We start from the raw sequence: 14,940 nt of genomic DNA on the forward strand, positions 1-14,940 counted from the left end.
AAACCTGTCATCATTGTCATTATTATAAGCATCAACCAGCCATTGGAGCTTATGTTAACAATATTCTATAATCGAATTACTAATAGAGCCCTATTTTAAATGAATGATTTGCATAATGGCAGGCTTGGAAGCATTGGAGGGATGAAAGATTAATAAAGATGCTGGATTCGAATATGATAGAAGCTGCTTCACATGGTGAAATAATCAAATACATCCATATTGGCTTGTTGTGTTTCCGGGGAAATCCGGGAGCTAGACCTTCCATAAGTAAAGTTGTTCAATATCTGAGTAATGATTCAATGCAATTGCCATTTCCTCAATAGCATTCTTCATCCATAGACAAATGGCAGCAGCAACCAGCAGAGCAACAGAGGCTCTACTTGGCAACCACAATCAATATTCCATTAATGAAACGTCGGAGAGTATAATATCTCCTTGCTGGAGATATCTAGGAGACTTCAACTTTTGTTTTTCTTTTCTGATTGCATAAGCATGGTTTTATTTTTAAAATATGTGTGCAATAAGAATCAATGTTTTAAAAGCCGAACTAGAAGTTGAACCAGAAAGATCAACAGGTCATAGTTCAATCGGTCAAACCGGTCGGACTGTCCGGTCGGACCAGTAACGCAATAGTTAATTTAAAACAATATTATATACATATAATTAATATATGTGAAAATATTAAATTATTAAATAATTTAGAAATACATTTAAGTAATCTAAAATTATAGTGAAATCATTGAAAATAGACTAAAACATTATATATTTAAATTTATGTATGTTTAAATATTTAATAATATTAAAAATTATTAATTCATTCAAATCAAAACATTGTTGTAAAAGCTAGGGCAGACATTGAAACAAAAAGACTAGTGATTCACAATTTTAACACCACAAAATATGAAATTTTCAATGAAATAATACTATGTGGTTATAAATAGTCTAAAAATATCTTTGGATATTTGAGGGGGGTCTTTTTTTATTTTTCTTCTATTTTTTAATTTTTTAGTATTTTTTTAGTCATGCTAAAAAACCGTTTGGTTTTCTTAAAACCGTTCTGGTTCTTGGTCCAACTCTGAGTTTCGGCTTAATGACAGCTCAACTCCTATCCAATTTGGCTCAACCATATGAACATTTTTTTTTATCCAAATCGAGCCGTTGACAAGTCCGGTTGACGGTTCAATTGGTCAAATCGTCCGGTCCAGTCCGGTTCTTTAATCATAGATAAGAATTTGTTTATTTCAGATTTGGTTTTGTTTTTGGCCCCTTTTTTCTTCATCTGCCATCCATTAAGAGGCTCTATCATTGTATTTATGGAATACCTCAATGTTGCAGATACCAAACAGAGCATTGGTGTTTAAGAAAAAGAAGAAATAAAAGCCTTCTCCTAGTGAGAATAAAATTCACTCAATGACACCTCATTCCAGAGCATGATTCGTCTTCCAAATCAATTGGTGAGCTCCATATTCTGCAGTGCCCCAAAAAGCATGCTTCTCTAGAAGTGAAAACTGAATTGAAGCATTGCTGAGATATATATATATATATATATATATATATATATATATATATAACAATTGTAGCCATGCACAAAGGCTTTGCATTTGGATTTTATATTGAATAAAAAACAACTCTGATGCGAATGGATGCACTTAACCACTTCATTACATGACCTGAATTCATTATTTATCCTTGAATCCAATATCTCTAACAATTTTTCATCCCTCCATCGATTACAAACTTGTAACAATTAAGCAAAACTTACTGTTATAATCATCTCCCTTCCATTATTAATTAGCTTATATAACATGGTTCAAAATTAAAATAATCTTCGGCGTGCATCTGAGGTAGGATTCCCTTAAATATAAGGAGCAAGGGTTAAATTAGTTGCGGCCAGAAAATTTAGATCTCCTTCGTTCGGTGGCTGTGGCGAAACTGAGACGTGATGAGAAACATCATACGTCATCTTAAATATAACAGTGATGGAAAATGTAGCATTGAATAATAATATCAACATTGCATATATGTTGAGTCTCCTCATTTTGGTGTAGTAACATAACAAGACTTCTTCTCTAATTAATTGGGTACCAAATTGAGCCTCGGCGGGCAAGGACAAGATGCAGTGAGAGCCTTGTACGACCGAGGATAGAATTCACTTATAGACATTTTATTAATAGATTCTTTACTGTCGGTATTAATAAGCTCCATTTGGCCCTTCAGAAAGAAAGCAGGTTCTCGTGGAAATGGCAATTGAATTGAATCATTGCTAAGATATGAAACAACCGTAGCCATAGAAGGCCTTGCCTCTAGATTTTCTTGAACGCATAACAATCCTATTTGGATGCACTTGTTCACTTCATTCAACGATTCAGGCTCATTTGGACTTGAATCCAATCCCTCTCGAATCTTTTCTTCCTTCCATTGATTCCAAGCCTGCGCCAATTTAGTAAGCTTAGCTAGTTTAATCACTGCCTTTGAATTATCTTATATTAATCTCCCAAATTTAAGACGATTACCTATGAGATATTAGTGAGATAAACACATTATCATAATTAATTAACTTACATAATTTAGGAGGGCATGAGATTGATCTTGAGAGTTTGTGATCTTCCTTCCACTGATCATTTCTAATATTATTACTCCAAAGCTAATGATATCTGATTTTTCAGAATATTGTTCAAACATTGCATATTCTGGAAACATATAACTACTGAAAAAAATAAAATATCAATCATAGACTTTTTTTTTGCCCCCCAATAGATAGCAAGCAGCACACGTGGACATTTCAAGCGCTACACCGGTTGTTAATTTTTTTATTAAAAAAAAAATGTAAGCTGTACTGCCTTTTTTTTTCCGTAGCAATAGGCACCGGAAAATCTATTTAATGGTCGTTAAATTAAAAAAAAAATTTAGAAAATGAGTAGCATATATCCAATTAAATTAAATGCTTACACGCGAGAATCTCAGTCTGAACTTTGAAGCGAGACATTTAAATTTTGTATATTATTTTGAATGATTTGCAATTAAGACTTGATATTTGTTTTGCAACTTCTATTCGTTATGCACAACTTATTTTGTCATAAAAAAATTTTGGACCTCGCTCTAAAAGTGATATTTGAGACTAAACCATCACGGCCCGGATTTTGAATGGAATAAGAAAAGTCATGTTATTTAAATTTGCTTAAATTTGCTGTTCGGTCAATTTTAAAAATCTGTTTGGTACACGGAAAATGAAAAGAAAAGGAGGAGAAGAAAAATTTACAGGAGATTGAATTAAAAAATTGAAGGAGATTAAAAAATTTTAATTATTTTTTACTCTTTTACCTCTCTGGTTTTAACTATAAGACTTATTTTATAGTGTAAATTAATTACAAAGTGGGTCTTATATTTAGGACTGAAAAAGTATCTTATATCTTTTTTTATTAAAATTGTACAACCACATTTTTTTCTCAATTTTTTAAAATTAAACTCTAACATTTTTATATTTCCATTTTCTTTCTACCAAACATGTAGAATGTGCGTGGAGAATGAAGAGTCCCTGGGCCCACATGTCAGTACTGTTCATAAGTCCTACACTTGGCATTTGATTTCAATTTTACTTTCAACCTTTTCGATTGCAATGCAAATCATGGAGTAAAAGAATTTTTAAATACAAAAAGAATTTTTAAAGAATTTTGTTCAAAGAATTCAGAAGTCTCCCATCCAAAATTCTTAGGGCCTAATAAAGCTAATATTTACCGGGAAGGATCTTAAACATTATATTTTTGTTTATGGGGACCAAACACCAAAATATAAATTTAAAAATACCAAATTAGCCCTAATTAAATCCCTATATTTCCTCTCATCATACCTCCATTTAATATTTTTTAATAATCTTCTTAATTTATGCTAAAAATCTTTATAATTTTTTCTCATCAATATTTACAAAAAAAAATATTCAAATCAAATCAAAATCATTTATTACAAATCCAAAATATTTTATATATCTAAACAAACAATGAAACCAAATTATTCGTTTGCGTGGATAATGCCAGCAGTAGTTAATTTTCATTTTTGCCTTTCTGCGGCTTTCACTTGGATTTTCCTCTTGTTTTAAATATTTATTTATTTACATTTTGTTTTGCAAATTTTCAGACTATATTTTTATATAGTCAAAAAACATATATTTTTATAAATATATTTAAATGTAAATGAACATATTTTAATTGATTTCAATTAATACAATTAAAAATTTTATAAATATTTTTCTTAAATTGTTATTAATTTCAATTTCTTAAAATAATATATATTTAGATATATAATATTATTCAAATTTTTTTATACCTAAAATTTTCCATTCTCTTAAATTTAATAACTTTTATTTTTAATTATGATTTATTTTAATTAACATATAAAAAATTATGAAAAATAATTACGGAGAAAGAAATTAAAAACATGAAAAATTTTAGGAGTATCGTTGATTTATTTGATTTTTATGTTATTTGGATTTCACCCTATGTCTACCTCAAAAATGGCGTGGAACTAATTTTTTTTGGTGAAATATAAGACCAACCTGTGGAGCTCTATTTTCTTATTTGTTGATTTAGTTAGAAGTGATAAATTTTACTTTTAATCTAATGTCATTAAAATATGAAATATGATGTGTATTATAGTAGTCGACCCCAAAACATTGAGTATCTGTGAGATGTGATTAGACAAAATTGAGGAATTTAGCTAGGGATAGTTTAGTATTTATAAATTTATATTTTGATATTTAGTCCCTCTAAATAATTACAATTTTTAAGATCTTTTTCAATAAATATTAATTTTTTTTAGGTCCTTCTCTTCAATTTTCCCATTATTTTATTTGATGAGGACCTATACTCATTATTTTCTTTGGATAAGATAGCATCTAGCACCCTGATTTTATTTTTCAGATGCAACTAGTACTCTTATCTGATTTATGATGCACCTTAATATTATTATTCTGTGCTTCTAGCATCATAATCTTATTTATAGGGCATCTAAAACCTTAAACCATAAATAATATTAGGGTGCTAAATGTAACTAAAAAATAATATCTGAGTGTTTGATGTACCAAAAAAATAATATTAATGTACTGAATACATTATTAATAAAATTAGGATGCTGATATACATGAAAAATAAGATCAAGTTGGATGTTACTTTAGCATTTTTCTTTTGTCACGATGCAAAGCTTGAGTGGGTTGGGCCAAGAGGTGGTATGGGTTTTGGGAATGAAATGAGTGGCCCAAAAGGATCTTTAGTTTTTTTTTTTTTTAATAGAATGACAATTTATTCAACCAACAAAACGTTACCCATTAAAAAATCTCCCAACTCTATGTGCAGTTGCAGGATGATGTTACTGAATTTAATATTTCTCAGCAAGGTGAGTTAAGATGGTACCACCCGCCTTTGGTTTGCACGAGATTAAAGTTAATATAGATGGTGCTGTAATTCCATCTACTTTTAAAGCAGGGTGTGGGGGAGTACTAAGAGATTATGCGAGTAATTGGGTGGCTGGTTTTTCTCACGTTGTGGGAATTTGCAGAATAATGGAAGTAGAGCAATGGGCCATGTTGAAAGGTCTTAAAAAAAAGGTGATTATTGAAACTGATGCAAAGAACCTGGTGGACTTGTCGATGGATAATAGTAATGAAAATTGCTGCACCTTATTGATTAGTCAGATCAAGAAGCTCATGAGAGCCTCATGGAGCTTACCGGTGAAACATATCTCTAGAGATCAGAGTTAAGCTTGCTGATGCGTTGGCCAAACAGGGTCTTGCAATTTCAGCTTTTATGGATTCCTGTCCTGATAGCTTATGGAACATCATGGACACCGAGAAAATGGGAGCCAGTCTCCTTTAGTTATTTTTTGAGTTTCTTTAGGCTTTTTAGCCTTTTCTTGTGTCCAAAAAAAACAAAAAACCTCCCAACTCTAACTATTGACAGCAAGACCCAGCAAAGAACGTCACCGTGTAGCACCAGGATAGTCACGTACCTCACGACATTTACGCCATTGATGTTTGAACGAAGCTTGAGAATAGCACCAAACGTGCCATATGCATTTTTTTGTGCGCTAAAGCATAGGGTATTCTCTAATAGAAGGCAATCTTATTCGAAATATTGTCAAGCACTAAATGTGGGTATCTCTCCTAACAGAATTCGAAGTGTCATAGGCATTTTAAATATTGAGAACTTGAACCAACCAAATAAGAGCAGCAAAGCATAACTTGCAAGGTAAAGGCAACAAAAAGACACCCAAAAAAAAAAAAAAAGATAACTTGAGCAGCCTGAGCATGGAGAAAGCAACCATGGCACCACCCACTTCATGATTGTCTTCGGCCCTGATCCTAATTCTGCAAGACGAGCTTTTTTGGCCTAAAGCTTGTAAAACCCCAACAAAAAATGAAGGTCAATTGCTTCCCACATCTGTTTTGTCAAAACATTGCTAAAGAAACTGTTCCTGTGAGTGCTAGTACCTAGACCTTCAAGATGTCCTATCAGTTTTGGAACCTTAATTCCATCCATCACTGTGAGGTGGAATCTTTTCTGCTCCATGATGTTGAAACCAAAATAGAGGAGTTTGGCGTAGAATAGTGTGAACCACCATCCCAATTTTTGTTTTCCCTCTTATTAGAGTGAATGGTCTTATAATCCACCATCAATTTCCTTTTCTTGGTGTCCCCTTGAATGTTTGACACCTTAGGCGAGCTATGAAGATGCCCTTTCCGCTAGGAATCAAGAGATGAGATGGAGCTTCTAAAGTAATAAGGTTGACCCATTAATGCATCTTGAACGGAAGGCTGGGAATGATAATACCCTTCAGTTTCCTTTGCAGTAGAAATTGTCCTTCCATTTAATCGACTCAAGGCATGCCTTTGACCAGTTTATAACTTTGCATCGTGTACAAATGAGAGTTAGACATAGTAGAATAAACCAATCCCTAACAACATAACAAACCAAAGTTTGAATTTCTCATTAGGAGAGGTGTTTACATTTATTGCCTAATAGTATCTCAGACAGAATCAATATATATATATAAATACTTTTCCACCAAGCCACCTCCTTGAATGGCTTATTGATGGCTTCTCTCACAATTCACTATTCACAAGACATCTAATAAATAAATGAGATAAAAAAAATTGATGTATTAGGTTGTATATTAACTAGCTTCAATGCAATAAATGTATTTGGCTTAAAACAATACATTTTCTTCCTCTACATCAATCTCATTTCAAATGCTTTTCTAATCCATGAGTTTGTCTTTTTTTGGGGTTAACATAGCAATTGGTCCTTATAGTTTGCCTTCATTTTGCTTTTGGTTCCTGAAGATTCAAACCGAAGTTTTTGGTCCTTTAATTTTACTCTGTTTAAAACCATCAGTCCTTCTAATTTAAAAAGGTCTTGGTGCTTGTGTTAATGGTGTTAATGATGTTGATGTGTCTTTAACATTGTTAGTTATCGAATATATATTAGAAAACTGGTATTCTCAAATACATATTTGAGAACTGGTCCTTGGTCGTCTCGAGTATATATTTGGGCCACTTCCTACGTTTTGCTAAATTATCTTTCTCTGAACTGTTTTTCTCTAATATATATTCGAGAATTGGCCTTTAGTTTTCTTGAGTACATATTTAGGCTGCTCCTTACGTTTTGCTAAATTACTTTTCTCTGAACTATTTTTCTCTAATATATATTCGAGAATTGGTTTTCTCGAATACATATTTAAGAACTGGTCTTTGATCTTCTCGAGTACATATTTGGATCGCTCCCTACGTTTTGCTAAATTACTTTTCTTTGAATTGTTTTTCTCGAATACATATTTGAGAACTAATAGTGTTAAAGACATCATTATCATCATTAACATAAGTACCAAGTCTTATTTAAATTAGAGGGACTAACGGTTTTAAATAGAACAAACTGAAAGACCAAGTACCAACAGCTTCGATTTGAAACTTCAAGAACCAAAAGCAAAATGAAGGCAAACTATAAGAACCAATCATTGTATTAACTTTTTTTCTAATTAAAATCTCATAAAACAGATTCCTTTAATTTCATTTAAAATTTTTAAATGTTTGAAAATTTAAAAAAAAAAAAGGAAAGAGAAAAAATATATAAAACGATAGCAAGTTTTTTATTCAAAATACTCCATGTCATTGTATTCTATTTACATTTTTTTATAGTTCTCTTTTTATATCGAGGGAAGAAAAAGAGGAAGTATAGCACCATGATCGATGGAACTACGGTGACTTCAATATGTGGCAATGACACGTATGATTAACAGAACTTGGGGAAGACCAATGGTGTGCTTGACTACAGTATTAAGAATTTGATTCCTCTTGAGCACATCAATGGGAGTGTTTGAAAATCAAATTATGATTTTAAAAATAATTTTATGATATATAAAATATATATGTGAAGAAATTTATCTCAATTTGTAAAAAAAATATTTTTTAAAAATACTTTTAAAGTGTTTCAAACACCTCTTTCTTGTAAATAAAAAAAATACATTTTGAAAAGTATATCCTTCGTTAGACTAACATTACTTAAAGAGTGCATTGTTGACTGGGACAATAGACGATTAATAAAAAAAATCGTACATGTGCGGATCATTAATATCAAGAATGATCTACCTCCTCTCCTTTGGTACTTAATATAAGAATTAATTAACTAATTTGAATAGATTAAAAAATTAATTAAATTAGTTATTTATTATAAATAAGTGTTTCTTGCTAATTATATATATTAACTAGAAGCATTATTTGATTAAACTTTAACATGAATAATTAGTACAAGGACTATATTAAAAACTAAATAAATATGAGACATAAAATAGATTAAGATCTTAAATTTAGAACCAAATAGAATGTTAAAATAGCTCTTATATTAAAAAAAAAGGTGTAGTATATAAGTAATAATACAAATTGTTTATAAGGTTAAGGTATATGTAGCACCTTAAAATATTTTTTCAGGTGTATTTAATATCCCAAAGTATTTTGTAATACACCCCGCACTTTGAGGTATTTTTGAGACGCATCCACCACCCTGAAGTATTGTTTTGTGTTGATGCCGAATGCATCAAAAAATACTTTTAGATTCTGAAGGTATTTAAAAAACATACTTTCAAATGCAGGATGCACCAAAAAATAGTTTAAGGTGCTGGACGTACTTAAAAAATTATTTCAAGATACTGGATACATCATAAAATACTTTAAGACTTAAGGATGCTGAATGTATCTTCACTTATTTATATAAAATTGTATTATTAACAAATAGTTAAATACTAAACCATGGAATAATTCATCCAAAAATTCTAAACACGCAGCTGCGCATAACCAACTAGTGCAAAAACCTGGGGGCAAAAAATAATTGAAGGTCACATTCTACGAAGTGAGAATGATTGGCCCGAACTGGGCTTGGCCCAATATTGAAGAGGTAAGCCAATTTCATGAAGGGTAAGTTTGGGCCACTCGAGTTAAGACTAAACCCCGATTAGTACTCGATGGAGTTCAGTCAGATAAATGATTAAAATAGCAAATAACAACTTAGTATTAAAATTGATCAATAAGAAATCAACTAATATATTTATTAATTAAATTAAATCCAAATACTAGTTAATAAATAACTCTTAAAACAGCCGGAAAAGGACCATCCCAGGTTGCCATATTGCATACAAGTTACTATCTCTAATCATAATTATAAGACCTCGTTTGTAATCTACAAATGACGTCTTATAATTAGAACAGGAAATAGTATATAACATATGACAAGTTCTGTCCTATTATCATCAGCATTGTTGTTCCCTGCAAATCTGAAAAATGATGGAAGCTTCAGTTTTGGCGGCATATAATTACTAATAAATTATTATGTGAAAGTTTCACTAACGAAAAATATTGGTATTAAAAATTTTGGATGCTAATAAAATATTCTCAATGATTATCTATTAATTTTAATTTTTTAAAATGATAATTAGCACAAAAAATTATCATTTGTGATTAAAGGTGTTAGAATTAGATAAATGAAAAGTGAAAATATGATTTATTAAATTAAGAGACCAAAGTGAAAATTCGTGTAAAATTATTAACTTTAATTTTTTAAAATGATAATTAGCACAAAAAATTATCATTTGTGATTAAAGGTGTTAGAATTAGATAAATGAAAAGTGAAAATATGATTTATTAAATTAAGAGACCAAAGTGAAAATTCGTGTAAAATTAAAAGACTAATGGTATATTTTTGTTCATCTGAATCCAATGTCAAATTCAGAAATTACATTCTAATATCCAACTAAAGGTGGCAATTTGCCTATCAAGTGATTTTGCTGAGTGACATATAATTTGGGCAAAATCACAAAAAAATACGGGTGGCATTTTTAAAAAAAATAAATATACTTACTATTTTTGTAATAATTTTGACATGTTAAAATAATCTATTTATCATTTTGTAATTCGATAAGTATTTTTTTGTAATTTAAAATCTATATATATATATATATATATCTCTAATAATCATGGAGAAAGCCGCGACTTATTAATAATATTTTGAATTCATTTCATATTTTTGGTTTTATTTTATTTGTTATCCTATTATTTTTTGGTCATATTATTTCTTGAGTAAATTTAATAATGCGGAATGCATAGTCTTTTAAGCTCCATGCAAATTGCCAATGCCATTCTTTTTTTTTCTTAAAAAAAAAAAAAGCAACTTGTGTCGTGCAATTTGAATGCACTTAACCACTAAATACGTGGACAAATCTTTACCTCCCGCACGCAACTTGAAAAATCTTCGTTTCAATTTGTGCGGATTTTATTTTATTATTTTATTTCATTTATTATTTTTCAATATTATTATTGTCTTTTGATATTTTCTCACTTCCATTCCATTATTCAAACACTCATATCAAACAAAATTCATATCGAGATTTTATTTTATTTTATTTTTCTGACATACCAAACGTACTGCATATTTAATCTTTAATTTTATGAAATATCTTTTCAGTTTTATAATCTCAAACACCACTCATTTAAAATGATATAACAATTACTGTTATTTTAAAAATTAAATTAAATATATCAGTAGTAGAATTTGACGGTATTTTCTTAACAATAAAAGTCTTAACATTTTTTGTGTTAATGGATAGGATACTTAAAGGACTAATTTTAACAGGGAATTTGCGTCAAAATAAAAAGTCCATCACTAACTATTTTACAACATAAAAATACATTTTTGCCTATCTTTTTTCATTTCATTATTTCATACTCATTCTTTTAAGGATCCTTTAATATTACTGAATTACTCATTTAGCTCTATTTATAACTCACTTTTAACATGTTCCACACATACTAAGAAAAACTTTAAATTTTATTAACTTTCATTTAAAATTTAACAACTTTTGAATTTTATCTCTATTTAATATATGTTATATTTCATGTAAATAAAGGCAACACAATAATAAATGAATAATAAAATTATACATGAATATAAAATATTTCTCTCAATACCTTATAAATAGAATAAAATGAGTAATATTTAAGTACTGTTTGGTATGAGAGAAATGGAGAGGAGAGAGAAAGAAAAATTTTAATGAGTTCTGTTTAAAAAATTAGAGAGATGTGATTTTAAAATTTTAATAAAAATAAAAAATAATATAAAAATAAAATTAATTAAAAACTTTTAATCTCACCTTAATAATTTTTTAAACAAAGCTCGTTAAAATTTTTTCTCTACTAGTCTTATTTTTCATCGTACCAAACAGACCCTTGGGCCGTTTGGTTCAACGAAAACCTGGCTGGAGAAGAAAACATCATCAGGTCAATTGAAAAGCCGTGTTGTCGTACACTGTCAATACTTCTCAATTGTGCCCCCTACCTACTTCTGTTTTTTTTCTTTCTTTTTGCCATCTACTTAAATACTTCATTTAAGGCCCCGTTTGCATGACACTCCAAACCATGATTTGGGGACTCAAACCATAGTTTGGGTGATAAGTCACTCAAACACCCACTGGTTTTGTCCAAACCGTGGTTTTGGATCAAAACCGTGGTTTTGGAAAAAGCAGAAATTTTTTGCTTTTGGAGAAAAAAAAGAGAGTGTGAGAGCTTATAGGATATATATCTTGTTATTTTTTTTATAAACATATTTTTTTATAAACATATTAAATCTTATATTTTAAAAATATATATACATATTAATTATTTATTAATTATATTATCTTATGTATTATTAATTATGTTAATAAAAAATATATTATTAACAATTTTATTCCTTCAAATTAAAATATATCATAAAATCTATTTTTTCTATAATTATCATATTAACTTATGTCTTTTTATTAGTAATTTGTATATATAAAAAGTGCTTCTGATAACAACTATCCAAACACTCTCACTTCTCAAAATCACTTTTTCATAACATTTATTCTTTCCAGAATCTCTATTCTTCCCAGAATCTATTCTCCAAAATCATTTTTCCAAATCATGGTTTGGTTTCATCCAAACACACCCTAAATCATACATTAAAGGATCATATTTATATACATGTATATGTATATATAAAAGAAATTTTAGTGTCCTTGCGCATTTTAACGCGAACTAATTAATTAGTACTTCGAACACGTTGAGTTTGATGAAATAAAACTTTGTTTGGTACGTCATAGCTGCATTCCTTCATCGTCAATTCCTACAAGATTTGGCCAAAAAAAAATTCCTACAAGAAAATATTTCATTAATTTGATTGATAAATTAAATTTAATGGAACTTTATTAGTGCTAAAAGAAGGAAGCGTGATATAAAATTATCCTAATTCCATTGAGGTGGATTTAACACCATTAAACCCATCACATATCTATGAGTAAATCAAAGTTGGTCTAGTTGGTAAAAATTTATTTTATAATTCATAAGGTTGTAAGTTCAAATCTTATTACTTATTAGTGGTGATCCGTATCTTGTGCTTTTTGACTCTAGAGATATGTTCTAACCATGGTGGGCTATGAAAACCTAATTCATCTATTTTTTTTAATAAAAAAGTATGAAGAAGCTTGGTGGCCTAGAGTTTTTTTTTTTTAAAAAAAAAAACGTCCTCAAAAAAATGGACTCTTTCTTGTCAAAATTTTGATCAGACGTTTGTTGGATGCTCAAATAGGTTTCGTGACTCTTTCCATCATATGGGAGCCTTCGAGATGAGAATACTTTTTTTGACCTGAGGAGATGAGAGTACTTTGAGTTATTGGTTTAATCCACCTCTGTAAAATTAATATTTTTCAAAGGGGGAACCACGAAAATAAAGTATGAAAACTAAAAACAAAACATGATTAAAATAGGGATAATTAATATATAAGTCCTTATAGTTTCAACTGGTTTTTAATTAGGTCCCTATAATTTTTTTTCTTTTTATCAGATCTTTATACTTTCATATATTTTTAATCAAGTCCTCATAATTTTTTTTTTTATCAGGTCCTTATTGTTTTACTTTGTTTTTAATTAGGTCCTTCTAGTTTTTATTCTTTATTTTATAAATAATAACATTTAAAAAATAATAAATTATTGTAACAATCTTATGTTAATATTCTTTTAAATTTTTAGTTTAAAAAATATATTATTTATTTTCAATTCAAATTTTTATAATTATAAAATTCAAATTATAATAATAAATTTATCGAAAATGAAAATATGATTATAAATAATTTATATTTAAGTATAATTATTATTCTGATTATTTATTAATTACTAAATGATTATATTAATTATTTTTTCCAATTATATAATTATTAATTTAAAAATGAAATTAATTTTAAAGAATAAAGTTAATAAATAATTTTTCAAAAACTACAAAGTACCTAATTAAAAAATAAGTAAAACTATAAGGACCTGATAAAAAGAAAATAAAATAGAAGGATCTAATTAAAAACACATGAAAGTAAAAGGATCTGATAAAAAGAAAAAATTTTATAAGGACCTAATTAAAAATCAGATGAAACTATAAGGACCTGGAGATTAATTATCCCATTAAAATATACGAGTCTTGAATGGTATTTTCCATTTTTTTAAAGTTAAAAAAATCTATTCATTCACTCGTCTCTTGGGACTATCATTCTCCCTATGTAACGTGACACAACTCAGAGGATCCATAGAGCCGCTCTTCTCTTTCCATTCATTTCGCAACATCTGCAGTTAGCTCAGCATTGTTCCTATTCACTGCAACCTTCGTATTCGACCCTTCTAAATTTTAATTAGTTTCAATGTTTAATGGATTAAAATGTAAATTTACTCTAAAAAATTGTAATAAAAAATACTGTGTATTTAAAAGTTTTTTAGGCTCAATATCATCTTGAAAGTTTAAAAGCACTGCAATTTTAACCCTCACCATTAAAAAACTAATTTTAACTGTTAAAATATTAATATTAACTTCTAATATTTTTAACGGTAGGGAGTGAAATTGTTATAATTTTAAACTCTGGAGTTTTCAACACTTATGAGTGAGAACTTCAGGAAAAAATTTGTATCTTAGCCTATGTTTAATCCCTCCTTAAAATCCAAGGGTTGATCAACCTAGGTTGTCCATTGGTTTTTTTTTTTTTTTTTTTTGCTTTGGTTTACTTTGTGTTGGCTTTTAATAGGACTTCTGGTTTTCTGTGAAATGCAACTTTTCTAGTTCCTCCTTTGATATACGTCCAGCATGGCTTGTTAATTTGATGATATATTATCTTTTTGAGGCCATGTAGTTTGAATTACTTCATCCCTCATTTTATTAATTTTTCGCACAAATTATAACAATTAGTTCAAGTAGTTTACGAGCTTGTTTCTTTTAAGCAGAACTTTAAGTTTGAATTTTGAATAGTATTAAAATTATACTAATGAAAAAAATGGTAAAAGTGTGCATCTAGCATTTTAATTTTATTTCTAATATGTATCTGATATCCTAATCTTATTTCTAATACATTCAACAT

The sequence above is a fragment of the Neltuma alba genome, unplaced genomic scaffold, assembly GCF_004799145.2.
Source record: "Neltuma alba isolate B1F8T4 unplaced genomic scaffold, ASM479914v2 tig00006675_pilon, whole genome shotgun sequence".
NCBI lineage: Eukaryota > Viridiplantae > Streptophyta > Magnoliopsida > Fabales > Fabaceae > Neltuma > Neltuma alba.